The 13,032-nt window shown below is 48.6% G+C and overlaps 1 long non-coding RNA gene across 3 annotated transcripts; it reads right to left on the bottom strand.

Moving 5' to 3' along the window:
- Window positions 1–390: 390 nt before the first annotated feature.
- On the bottom strand, window positions 391–12,886 carry LOC138985583 (uncharacterized). Of its 3 annotated transcripts, none has more exons than XR_011462624.1 (4): window positions 12,696–12,886; window positions 11,790–11,861; window positions 11,257–11,347; window positions 391–786 (listed from the first exon to the last, which is right to left on the bottom strand). It is a non-coding gene; the product is annotated as an uncharacterized lncRNA (long non-coding RNA). The 3 variants fall into 3 exon arrangements; XR_011462622.1 differs by having other exon boundaries at window positions 402–701; XR_011462623.1 differs by lacking the exon at window positions 391–786 and adding an exon at window positions 798–6,566.
- Window positions 12,887–13,032: the final 146 nt, after the last annotated feature.

Genomic DNA, 13,032 nt, shown 5'->3' with positions numbered 1-13,032 from the left:
GTTTTCAGCCATAGTCACAAATCCATCCTGATCCAAGAAGAAGGGGTGTCAGAGTCCCATTGTACGAAGACCATGTGAAGATGGGGAGTCATCGTTGGTACCATTTTGGGGGGAATACAGTCTGCACAGTACTAAGAGATAACAGCATATTTTGTAGCTGTGTGACCATGAAACGGCAAGCCTGGAAGGGATAGGAAAGTCATTTTAGGGTGATGGGGGCAGCTTAGAGGGGTGTTCCAAGCCAGCCTTCATCCCAGAGAGGTCTTCAGCTTTCCGAGGAGTGAGGACCACAGCAATGGGAGAGGACAGCAGAAACCTTGAAAGCAACCATCCCAGATTGAAAATCAATCACAGGAGGAGGAAAATGGCAATAAAATGTAGCAGAAAAATGTTTGTGAGCACCAGTGAGACACCCACTGGGGCTCCTGGAAATAAATAGCAGAAACTTTGAAAGGCAGAGAAGTCCCATTAGGAGAGGAAGGAAATAAGTCGAAGGAATACTTTTTAAAAAAGATTTATTTATTTATTTGGCTGCACTGGGTCTTAGTTGAGGGAGGAGAAGACGTCGATAGGAGTCATTCTGGGGTCAGGATCCAAGGCGACAAGAGCCAGTCAGGAATCTGCCTGAGATGAAGCCAACAGTGCAAGTCCTGGCTGGTCCCTCCAGGCCAGAGCAGGAACAGAGGACAAACGCCAGAATCCTGCCATAAGGGGATGTGGGGTTGGGCCAGGGAAGGTCACTGAGGCAGTGGGGGAAGGAAGGGTAAGCCAGTGATCTGTACTGACCTGTGAGCAAATTAGAAAACACACCCCTTTCTCAAGATGCTTTACTTCCATCCTTGGAAAAGTATCATAATATACTGATATTGTGTGTGTGTGTGTGTGTGTGTGTGTACACGCACATGCAACACACACATGCTCAGTTGGGTCCAATTCTCTGCAACCCCACGGACTGTAGCCTGACAGTTTCCTCTGTCCATGGGACTTTTCAGGCAAGAACACTGGAGTGCATTGCCATGCCCTCATCCAGGGGATCTTCCCTGCATCTCCTATATTGGCAGACAGATTTGCTACCACTGAGACACCCAGGAAGCCCATACTGATATTGTTAGAGAAAGCAACTTTATTGCTTTCAGGGGAGAGTATTATAATCAACACAAATCTAATGAGGCCCCTTCAATTTACCCAGAGCTTGCACCATCACATATGTCAGAATACTCTTGTCCAATAGGGGGTGTGAGCCAGGGGAGGGGAGGTCGAGAAGCTCCCAGGTCCAAATGGGAGGTTGAAGGAGGCTTGGGCAAGGTCCAGATTGGGCTCCGATGCTGCCCATGGCTGGATTTTTACAGCCATTCGTCCATCATCTACTATCTGAGTGGGCTAGCTCCATCCATCATCTACTGTCTGAGTGGGCTAGCTCCATTGAAATGGTCAGGATGAGATGGGCAGAGAAGCAGGAGGTGAAGACCTTGAAGGCTGATTTACTGGGTGCTGACGGTAACTCCAGGGCAGAGCCATGGATGTGAATGTCCCCCATGACCAGGAGCAAGAACGACTTCCTCTGAGGTCTCAGAGCTCAGTCTCACTACCCTGTGACAATTGCTATGTATTGAGGATCTATCTAGTGACAGGCACTGCCCCCTTAGCCACATCATCCCTAATCCTTTCCACAACCCTGCCACGCCAGTGTCCTCACCCATCCTAAGTTTACAGAAGACGAAACCGAGGCTTCAAGAGAGTAAGTGACTTGCTTGGGGATGCAGAGGAAGGAAGCCAGCAGACTGGGATTTACTCTGGGCTGCCTGGGACTCCGTGCCAGCTCCCGCCAGAGACACGGGCAGTTCCAGGCTGACAACACCCTGGGTGTACTTGGCCTCTCGAGCCGGGGTCCAGCTTTCTGTCTCCTCGGGCCTGACCCACTCACTCTGTGCGGGAGTTGAACAGTAAATTACAGGGCTTCATTATCTCATTTGAGGGTGGAATAAAACACTTTGGAAAGGCTGATGCATTAAGTGCAATCAAGTTCTGAAAGGTTCTTCATCGCTGGAAGGAATGGCCTCTGATAAATTACTCTCTTCACTGAGACGAGACTAATATCTCATGAGCAATCCCAGCAGTGTCCACTGCAGATGTTTCTGCATCTTCACAAAGGATGTTAGAAATCAGATTCCCTCCCAAGAGAGCAAATTGCCTTTGCGATGTGCAAAAAGACGCCCCAGGTACAGCTCCCTCTCCTGTCACCTGCTAGAAGGAATTCTGGAACTGCTCTGGATCAGAGGTCACCCAGGACCCCCAGGCCACCCCCACTGGTCAGTCACCACATGTGCATCCTGAGTCATTCCACAAGCCTTGAAGGAACACCACCCCGCAGAAGCCCACACATCATCCCAGAGTTCCTTAGTTCCACAGGACTCAGCTATGGCTCTCCCATCCCAATGACTTAATGACCAACAGCTCACCACCTTCCTGGGAAGCAGCCATCCAGACACTTGCATTTTAGGGATCGTAAAACTGATGCACAGTCTACCCCAAGTCACACCTTCAGAATCTCAGGCCCTGATGCTTTTCAAATCAGTTCCCAGGATATCAAAGAGCTGCAGTAAGGCCAGCCTTAAGCACAGCTGAAACAACCACATCAGCAAGTCACATCCCTCAGGCTCTCCATTGGTCAGGCCTGTACTTGGCACCTACACATACCATCCCACCTCCTTAAAACAACCCAGGTTACAGTTGAGGAAAATGAGGCACCAGGGTGTGAATGGTAGGGGTTTGGAGGCCCCTCAGCCTCTATCTTCCACCATGTCAATCTCTGGGTTCTTAGAGGCTATGCAGTCTCGTCCTCAGTCACAGGTTACATGAAAGAAAGAGAGAGAAGAAAGAAGGTAGGAAGGAAAGAAAGGAGGAGGGAAGGAAGAAAGAAAAGGAGGGGGGGGGGATTGCTGAAAGAGCACAGGCTGAGAAGGAGAAGGAGAGGAGGCAGGAAGAGGGTATGGAAGGAAATAATACAAGACAGCGCGTGAGAGAAAGACTCCTTGCCTCTTGCCCTGCCCACGGATGTCACAGTAAAGAGGATGGGGCTTCTCCTGTCACCTCGGAGCCCAAGGTTCACTCACCGACTCAAACAATCGGCATTCCTTAAGCAGCACGATGCGCTCAGCCCTGGTGCAGGCCCATGGGAGACCCAAGAAAAGCTGTGTCCACAGTCGGCTCCTCCTGACCTTCCCCTAGCCTCAGTCTCCCCATCTGCAAAACGAGCATGTGAATCCCTACCTGTTCTGGGAATCAGCTTCAGCGAGCACACACACGCACCGAGGGGAAGCCCTAGACACGTCCATTTCCCTCCTTTCCTCCATCACTGAGGGGAGCCACAGCCAGGAGGGAGTAGATTGGAAACTACAGAGGGGAGCTGCCCTTGGCTGCACTCTGAGGCCAGAGTGCCAATATGCCCATCCACACACTCATTCATTCATTCAACAAATATTTGATGAATGAGTATCTACCAAGTGCCAGGAGCAGTGCTGGATGTTTTCCCAAAGGCATTCTTTCCTTTCATCCCTGCATGAGCATGCTCTGTGAGAAAGGCACCATCGTGCCCATTTTATAGATGAGGAAACCAAAGCAGAGAAAGATGCAATCTGCACAGCACAGAATGTGATAGAGGCCAAACTCAGACCAGGCCTGGTTCTCAAGGATGCAGTGATGGTTGGCTGGCTGGTTTCCCACACCCCACACTCTCTCCCTCTGTGGGGCCAAGTGATGCCTGGCGTCTGTGTCTAAGTGTGGATTTGCAGCAGAGAGGCCGGCACCTGGTCTCTGGGGGATCCTGGCAAGGCTGGGCAGGCCTGGGAGCATGAAGGAAGAAGAGCCTGTGCCTGAGATGAGGATAATGGCTGATGGGGACTAAGCTGTGACAGTTCACATATGAACTCAGTCCACCGCACTCGGGACCAATAATCCTTTCTCTTCCCTGGTGGCTCAGCCGGTAAAGAATCCACCTCAGTGTGAGACCTGGGTTTAATCCCTGGGTTGGGAAGATCCCCTGGAGGAGGTCGTGACAACCTACTCCAGTATTCTTGCCTGGAGAATCTCCATGGACAGAGAAGCCTGGTGGGCTACAGTCCATGGGATCGCAAAGAGTCAGACATAACTGAGCAGCTAAGCACACAATCCTTTTCCGTGGGGGTGAAGGCAAGCATGTGGGAAGGGACTCTTCAGCAAAGAATCAGAGAAGTCTCTTCTTCCTGCAGCTCTGTGGTGAAGTGTGGAAAAAGGAGGTGGTGGAGGCCTGGGCTCCCTCGGAAAGATATCCATTTCATCAGGCTCCTCCCCTGCTCAAGAACCTTCAATGACTCCCCATGGTCCTTGGTATTGTTTGTCAAACCCAGGGAAGGAGATTCAAGGTCAGCTCACCTGGGGACTAGGGAAGGATCCAGAAAGAACCAAAGCCCCAGAAAAAGATGCCCTCTTAGTTCTCCTGGCCCTCCCCTCTCTCTCTTCTTTTTCTACTTCTATGCCATCTGAGCAGCTCGTGCTGGTAAAGACCATGCTAGGCCTTAGCCAGGCAGAGTGAGAATTCCTGCCTGTCCTGGGGCATTGTTTTCTTGGGGCCAGAGAAACCCCAGACTTAAGAAAAAAGGGGTTGCTGGCATCTATATTCCCACACCACATCCCACCACAGCAGGGAGACTGGGACCAGGAAAGCTGACAAAGGACAGGGGCCCAGGCTTCCTAGGCAGGGCAAGGCCTGGGCCTGGGTATCTTTACCAAGTGCCCCAGTGATTCTGACACCAACCACAGTTTGAGAGCCACTACTCAAGGGCAGGGCTAGATAAAAATATAATGCAAGCCATATGTGACTTTTAAAAAGTGAAGAAGAAACAGATGGAATTTTAATATATATTCTATTTAACCCAACATCCCAAATATTATCATTTCAATGTGTAATCAATATAAGAAATTATTAAGGAGATTTATTTTTTCTATACCAAGTCTTTGAAAGCTAGGGTACATTTGACATTTATGGCACATCTCCATCCAGCTGCTAAATTCTCATCCACGATACTCAAGCTGTATTTGGATTTCACAGATGTCCATAACCAAGCTGTTTCAAAGCAGTATCACCAATTCATCCTTGCTTACTCAAGTCCTGGTTTTCCGTTTTTCTTTTGGCCATGCTGCATGACATGTGGGATCTTAGTTCTCGGACCAAGAATTGAACCTGTACCCTCTGCAGTGGAAGCTCGGAGTCTTAACCACTGGACTGCCAGGGAAGTCCACAAATCCTGGTTTTAAAACTCAGAGTTCCACAACCTGAAAGCCCAGTTTCAGGAAAACCAGAACAGCTGGGCAGCCTCTTCCAAACATACATGAATGTTTTCCAATAACTAAATCATTTTTAAATTTTAAATTAATTAAAATGAAGTAGAATTAAAGCTTCCATGTCTCATGGCACTAGCTCCAGTTTCAAGTATTCAATAGCCATGTACGGCCAATGTCTACCATACTGGAGAGGATGGGTCTATGAGACAGAAAGCCTCTTTCCCTTCCCATAAGACCAACTATGGAGGATCAGAGCTCGGTTTTCTTAGGAGAGCCATGGTCCCTAAAAGACTTACAGGTGGGAGGCCCACATCATAGAACATCTATTAGGCAACACAAGGAGGATACGATGGACATTAGGAAGCCATTGGAACAATCTAGGACATGGGAACATGATGGTCAAGGTGAAGAGACAGCTGGATCACAGAGGTGTGCAGTAAATAAAATCAAGACCTGTTTTAGATGGTGGGGGCGGGGGGGGGGGGCGCCATGGGGAAGCAAGAGGGACCAATCCAGGATAATTCCCTGGTCAGCTCCTCCCCCATCCACCATCACCACCAGCAACCAGACTGATTCTAGAATATTCCAATAATCTACTGCTATTAAATATAGTGGTTTAGAACAACTATAATTATCTAATTATTGCCTTTTGTGGTCCGAGACGGGAATCAGGCTCAGCTAAGTGGTTCTTGCTCAGCGTCTCTCATTTGTCTCCAGTGAAGCCTTCCTCTCCAGGTCTGGGGGCTGTCAGATCTGCCCTGAGGTTTCTGTCTCCCACTGGGGCTGTTGGCTGGAACACTGTGTTGTGCTTGGTCGCTCAGCTGTGTCTGACTCTTTGCAACTCTGTGGACGGTAGCCCACCACGCTCCTCTGTCCGTGGGATTTTTCACGTGAGAACACTGAAGTGGGTTGCCATCCCCTCCTCCAGGAGATCTTCCAACACGGGGGTCAAACCCGTGTCTCCTGCGTCTCCTGCATTGCCGGTGGATTCTTTACTCGCTGAGCCATTGGGGAAGTTGGAACACTGCTATGGGCCGAAGCGTGTCCACCATGCCTCACAATTCATATGTGGAAGTCAACCCCAACTACTTTAGAACATGACTGTATTCGGAGAAAGGGTCTTTAAAGAGGTAATTAAGTTAAAACAAGGTCATTAGGGTGGGCTCTAGTCAATATCATCAGTGTCCTCATAAGAGCAGGAGATTGGAAGGAAAACCACACGAGGACACTGGGGAGAAGGTGGCCATCTACAAACCAAGGAGAAAAGCTTCAGAAGAAACGTACCCTGGGTCTTGAGCTTCCAGAGCCCAGAATTGTGAAACAACACACTTCTGTTGTTTAAGGCCCCCAGTCTGCATTCTGCAGACCTAACAAACCAGTACAAATTTCCACCTGCGATCCGCCCACGGAGCCTGTGCGTCTTCACAGCATGGCATATGGCTTCAGAGAGGAGTGTCCCAAGGGGACCAGGTGCACACAGGATGACCAGGTATGACCCAGTTTTAGAAGCCACAGATTCAAGACAAGGGAACACTGACCCACTGCCTAATGAGACGATGATCAATGTCATGTTGCCAGGAGAGCATGCAGAATAAAAGATCTTGTGACCATCTTGGAAAACACAACCTGCCAGATCAGGCTGGTAACCCCAGGGATTGGCAACAATGTCATCAGCCGAGACAGAGATTACAGGAGGAAGAGGAGAAGGTCTGGGATGGGTTAGATCAGCGGTCCCCAACCTTTTTGGCACCAGGGACTGGTTTCATGGAAGACAATTTTTCCATGGACTAGGGTGCGGTGGCGGGGTTGGTGGTTTTGGGATGATTCAAGCACATTATACTTACTTTGCACTTTATTTCTATTATTTATTACATCAGCTCTACCTCAGATCGTAAGACATTAGACCCAGAGGTTGGAGGTACCTGGGTTAGAGGATGAGGGAAGGCGTGAAGAGGGTGAGCTGCCCAAGCCTGTGACCATTTAGGTGCACGTAACCAACCACCAGGCTTCCCTGGTGGCATGGTGGTAAAGAACCCGCTTGCCAGTGCAGGAGACACAAGAAACTTAGGGTCAATCTCTGGCTTGGGAGGATCCCCTGGAGAAGGAAATGGCAACCCATTCCAGTATTCTTGCCTGGGAAATCCCATGGACAGAGGAGCCTAGTGGGCTACAGACCAGGGGGTCACAAGAGTCAGACATGTCTGAGCACTCATACACACACATCCCCAACCATCAGAAAGTTAGATATGTGAATGGGGGCTTCAGGAACATGTTCTGGGTTAGAACTGTCAATTTAGGGGCTCTCAACATATCAGACTTAAATTGAAGAAAGTAGGGAAAACCACTAGACCATTCAGGTATGATCTAAATCAAATCCCTTATGATTATACAGTGGAAGTGAGAAATACATTTAAGGGCCTAGATCTGATAAGATAGAGTGCATGATGAACTATGGAATGAGATTCGTGACATTGTACAGGAGACAGGGATCAAGACCATCTCCATGGAAAAGAAATGCAAAAAAGCAAAATGGCTGTCTGGGGAGGCCTTACAAATAGCTGTGAAAAGAAGAGAAGCGAAAAGCAAAGGAGAAAAGGAAAGATATAAACATCTGAATGCAGAGTTCTAAAGAATAGCAAGGAGAGATAAGAAAGCCTTCCTCAGCGATCAATGCAAAGAAATAGGGGAAACAACAGAATGGGAAAGACTAGAGATCTCTTCAAGAAAATTAGAGATACCAAGGGAACATTTCATGCAAAGATGGGCTCGATAAAGGACAGAAATGGTATGGACATAACAGAAGCAGAAGATATTAAGAAGAGGTGGCAAGAATACACAGAAGAACTGTACAAAAAAGATCTTCACAACCCAGATAATCACGATGGTGTGATCACTGACCTAGAGCCAGACATCCTGGAATGTGAAGTCAAGTGGGCCTTAGAAAGCATCACTACGAACAAAGCTAGTGGAGGTGTTGGAATTCCAGTGGAGCCATTTCAAATCCTGAAAGATGATGCTGTGAAAGTACTGCACTCAATATGCCAGCAAATCTGGAAAACTCAGCAGTGGCCACAGGACTGGAAAAGGTCAGTTTTCATTCCAATCCCAAAGAAAGGCAATGCCAAAGAATGCTCAAACTACCACACAATTGCACTCATCTCACACGCTAGTAAAGTAATGCTCAAAATTCTCCAAGCCAGGCTTCAGCAATATGTGAACCGTGAACTTCCTGATGTTCAAGCTGGTTTTAGAAAAGGCAGAGGAACCAGAGACCAAATTGCCAACATCCGCTGGATCATGGAAAAAGCAAGAGAGTTCCAGAAAAACATCTATTTCTGCTTTATTGACTATGCCAAAGCCTTTGACTGTGTGGATCACAATAAACTGTGGAAAATTCTGAAAGAGATGGGAATACCAGACCACATGATCTGCCTCTTGAGAAATCTGTATGCAGGTCAGGAAGTAACATTTAGAACTGGACATGGAACAACAGACTGGTTTCAAATAGGAAAAGGAGTACGTCAAGGCTGTATATTGTCACCTTGCTTATTTAACTTATATGCAGAGTACATCATGAGAAACGCTGGACTGGAAGAAGCACAAGCTGGAATCAGGATTGCCGGGAGAAATATCAATAACCTCAGATATGCAGATGACACCACCCTTATGGCAGAAAGTGAAAAGGAACTAAAAAGTCTCTTGATAAAATTGAAAGTGGAGAGTGAAAAAGTTGGCTTAAAGCTCAACATTCAGAAAACAAAGATTATGGCATCCGGTCCCATCACTTCATGGGAAATAGATGGGGAAACAGTAGAAACAGTGGCAGACTTTATTTTGGCGGCTCCAAAATCACTGCAGATGGTGACTGCAGCCATGAAATTAAAAGACGCTTACTCCTTGGAAGGAAAGTTATGAACAACCTAGATAGCATATTCAAAAGCAGAGACATTACTTTGCCAACAAAGGTTCGTCTAGTCAAGGCTATGGTTTTTCCTGTGGTCATGTATGGATGTGAAAGTTGGACGGTGAAGAAGGCTGAGCACCGAAGAACTGATGCTTTTGAACTGTGGTGTTGGAGAAGACTCTTGACAGTCCCTTGGGCTGCAAGGAGATCCAACCAGTCCATTCTGAAGGAGATCAGCCCTGGGATTTCTTTGGAAGGAATGATGCTAAAGCTGAAACTCCAATACTTTGGCCACCTCATGCGAAGAGTTGACTCATTGGAAAAGACTGTGATGCTGGGAGGGACTGGGGGCAGGAGGAGAAGGGGAGGACAGAGGATGAGATGGCTGGATGGCATCACCAACTCAATGGACGTGAGTTTAAGTGAACTCTGGGAGTTGGTGATGGACAGGGAGGCCTGGCGTGCCTCCCTGGGGTCGCAGAGTCGGACACGACTGAGTGACTGAACTGAACTGAACTGAACATATCAGACGTCAGAGGCTGAGTCCACCCACAGAGTGAAAGAAGATAAGGGGTGAGGGAAAATATCAGCTATTTATTTCTGCACAATAAACCATTCCAAATATTAGTGGCTAAAAATAACTACAGTGGACCCTTGAACAAGGTGGGGATTAGGAATGCTGATCCTCCATCAGTTGAAAATCTGCTTATAATTTTTTTTAATATTTATTTTTATTTATTTGACTGCATCAGGTCTAGTGGCACAATGAAGTATCTTTCCTTGAGGCTCCTGGGCTCAGTAGACGCAGTGCGCAGGCTTAGTCGCTCCACAGCATGTGGGATCTTACTAACAGTTCCCCAACCAGGGATTGAACCCACATCTCCTGCAAGGCAGATTCTTAGGGAACTTTCTACTTATAAATGACCCACCATATATGTGGTTCCTCAGTATCCATGGCTCCATATCCACAGATTCAAACCACCATGGATCGTAAGGCACTGCATTATTCACTACTGAAAAAAACAATGTATAAATGGACCTGAGCAGTTTAAACCCAGCTGTTCAAGGGTCAGCTGTATTTATTACTGCTCCATAGATTGGTTGGGTAGTTCCTCTTATGGCTTCACCTGGCTCACTCATGTGGCTGCATGTGTCTGGATAGTGAGCTAGAAGGTCCCAGATCAGCTCACTCACGTGTCTGGTTGATGCCAGCTGTCAGCAGAGGATGGGGCTCAGCGGCGACAGCTGGAACACCTGGCCTCTCTTTCCATGTGAACTTGCACTTAGGCTTCTTCACAGCGTCATGGACTCAGGGGAGCAACCCAGCGGGCAAGCGTCAATGCACAGGAGTTACCAAGTGCGTGTACTACCAAGCTAAGACCTTATTGGCCAAAGAAAGTCACAAGGCCAAAATCAATGTGGCATACCTTACCACGAGACAAGATGTCACTGGCAGCCAGCGCTGTAAAAACACACTACAGGAAGGAACACCAGGTGGGCCTCCACATATTTTAGGATTGGGCGGGAAAGAAACCAAAGAGGGAAAAACCAGGAGAACCAAGAAAGAACCAGAAGGGTGCAAAGCTAAAGGAGCAAGAGAGAAGTGAATTCCACAAGCATGTGCAGAGCCAAGACAGGAATGACCTTGAGAGTGAATGTCTCACCCTAGCCCCAGCCTGAAACCATCCTCTCGATGTGACAACCTAGAGGTGTGCTGCTGCTGCTAAGTCGCTTCAGTCGTGTCCAACTCTGTGCGACCCCATAGACGGCAGCCCATCAGGCTCCCCCGTCCCTAGGATTCTCCAGGCAAGAACACTGGAGTGGGTTACCATTTGGTCAGTTTCCTCAAATTCCCAACAATCATTTCAGGTGTCAGTGTCCCAAAACTTAAGCACCAAATACAGCTCAGTGAAAGCAATTCTGTAAATCCAACCAGTATGCTCTAAATTTTCAAACTTCACTACAGCCTGGCTTAATTCACTAGAAAGCCCAGGGTTTTCAAATGGTTTTTGACCCAAGTCACAGAGAAATACCTTTGCATCAAGATCCAGTGCATGTATGCTCACAGATGCACATCTAGGCCAGCGTGCACACATGTACACATGTGGCCAAGATGACAGTTTCCTGAAACATAGAAAAGATCACAGTAATAGACCACCTGTTCTATGTGCAAAGTTTTGTCTCATTTTCTATTCAATTTTCTTTTCGAATACTAGTCATGCCCTGCTAAATTGATTTCACCACCCACTCATGGATCATAAATTACAGATTAAAAAACACTGACCAAGGCCATCCAGAGCAGAAGTCTGAAAACTGACCAAATCCTGCCTTTGTTTGGTTTCACCTCTTGGGTTGCTTTCATTTGTTTTAAGAATTTTAGGCCTTCAGTCAAGCCTCCCTTCCGCTGTACCATTTCCCAACTGTCTGATAGCCAACTGCTTTACTCACCTTCACACTTGCCTGGCCCCTGAATGCATTTCTGTTTGGGCCTTCTAAGTCTCTCCGTGCTAAAGGAAGAGATGTATACATTTATACCTCCCATGAATATTGAATACATGTCTCTCACCTGCCAGCCACATTTCAGGCACTGGGAATACAGCAAGAGGACAAAACCCACTGCCTTCACAGAGCTGAGATTCTAGAAGAGGGAGACAGACAACCAAAACAAAAAAGAATATTCTTCATTAGATGCAGATAAATTCTTGAGTGAAAGTAAAGTGGGAATGGGGTCAAGATGCTTTAAGAGCCACCAGATTGCAGGCTTCGAGCCCCTTTGTGGAAACAAGGTAGCCCATCTGTCCCCCCACCTCAGAGAGGTGGGTTGAGGAATGGAGGTAGGGGATGGTCAGAATCTTCCCCAAAAAGAAAGTTCCCAGACAGCCCCAGCAGGTAAACCTAATCCATCATGCCCCCAAAATACTCTGCCCAAGAGCAAAGCACCAGTAACTTTAACCTAGAAAATTTCAAAATTCCAATAAGCCATTAAGGGGGAGCCGTGGCAGGACATTAGTCGCGGACATGCCGGCCCTGGGGTGGGAAGCCCTTGGGGGTGTATTTCAGACTTTTCCCTCATTCGCAGCCCCCTCACCCTCTGTCCCGCAGGATAAACGGCCACCTCATTAGTTCTGCACACATGACCCTCTCGACCTGGCTCCTGGTGACTGCGCCTGCCTTATCTCTGGCCTCTTCTCCCTCACATTTTCCGCTCCAGCAAAGCCAAACACGGATCCGTGGGGGCTTTCACGCTTCTGTGCCTCTGGACACGCTGTTCCTTCTGCCTGGAAGGCCGCCGGCCGCCTCCATCCCCGCATGCCCCTGCCCCTCCTCAGCGAGCTCCAGTTCATCCTTCAGAACCCAGCCTGGATGTCCCCTCCTCCAGGAAACTCCCCTGAAGCCCCATCTCCGTCCCGAGCACACACCGCCCCCCGCCCCGCTTTATTTATTTTGCTTTGCTTCTCTGCACTGTAATTACCGGTTTCTCCAAATTTCTCCCCTCCCAAACTCGGGCCTCCTCAAGAGCGGGAGTTCTGTGGGCCACTCGCTTTGCACCCAAAAGCGACAAGTCCCGAGCTCGGAGGGACAGAGCTTCCACTCCAGCCCAAGCCGGCTCCAAAGGCCCCCGTTTCTGCCCTCCGCCTCCCCGTGAGCCCGCGGGGATCCGCGCTCCAGCATTTTCCACCCGCCCCTCAGGCCACCCCCAGCCCCGCCGCCTTCCCCAGCACCGGGCCGGCCCCTAGCACTGCCGCCCGCCCCCTTGACATCACCAGCCGCCGGCGCCCGGGCCACGGGACTACAAGTCCCGACACGCC

This window comes from Bos mutus, chromosome 25 (assembly GCF_027580195.1).
Source record: "Bos mutus isolate GX-2022 chromosome 25, NWIPB_WYAK_1.1, whole genome shotgun sequence".
Lineage (NCBI taxonomy): Eukaryota > Metazoa > Chordata > Mammalia > Artiodactyla > Bovidae > Bos > Bos mutus.
The sequence above is the reverse complement of the archived record's forward strand: the minus strand, read 5'-3'. Positions and strand labels throughout refer to the sequence as shown.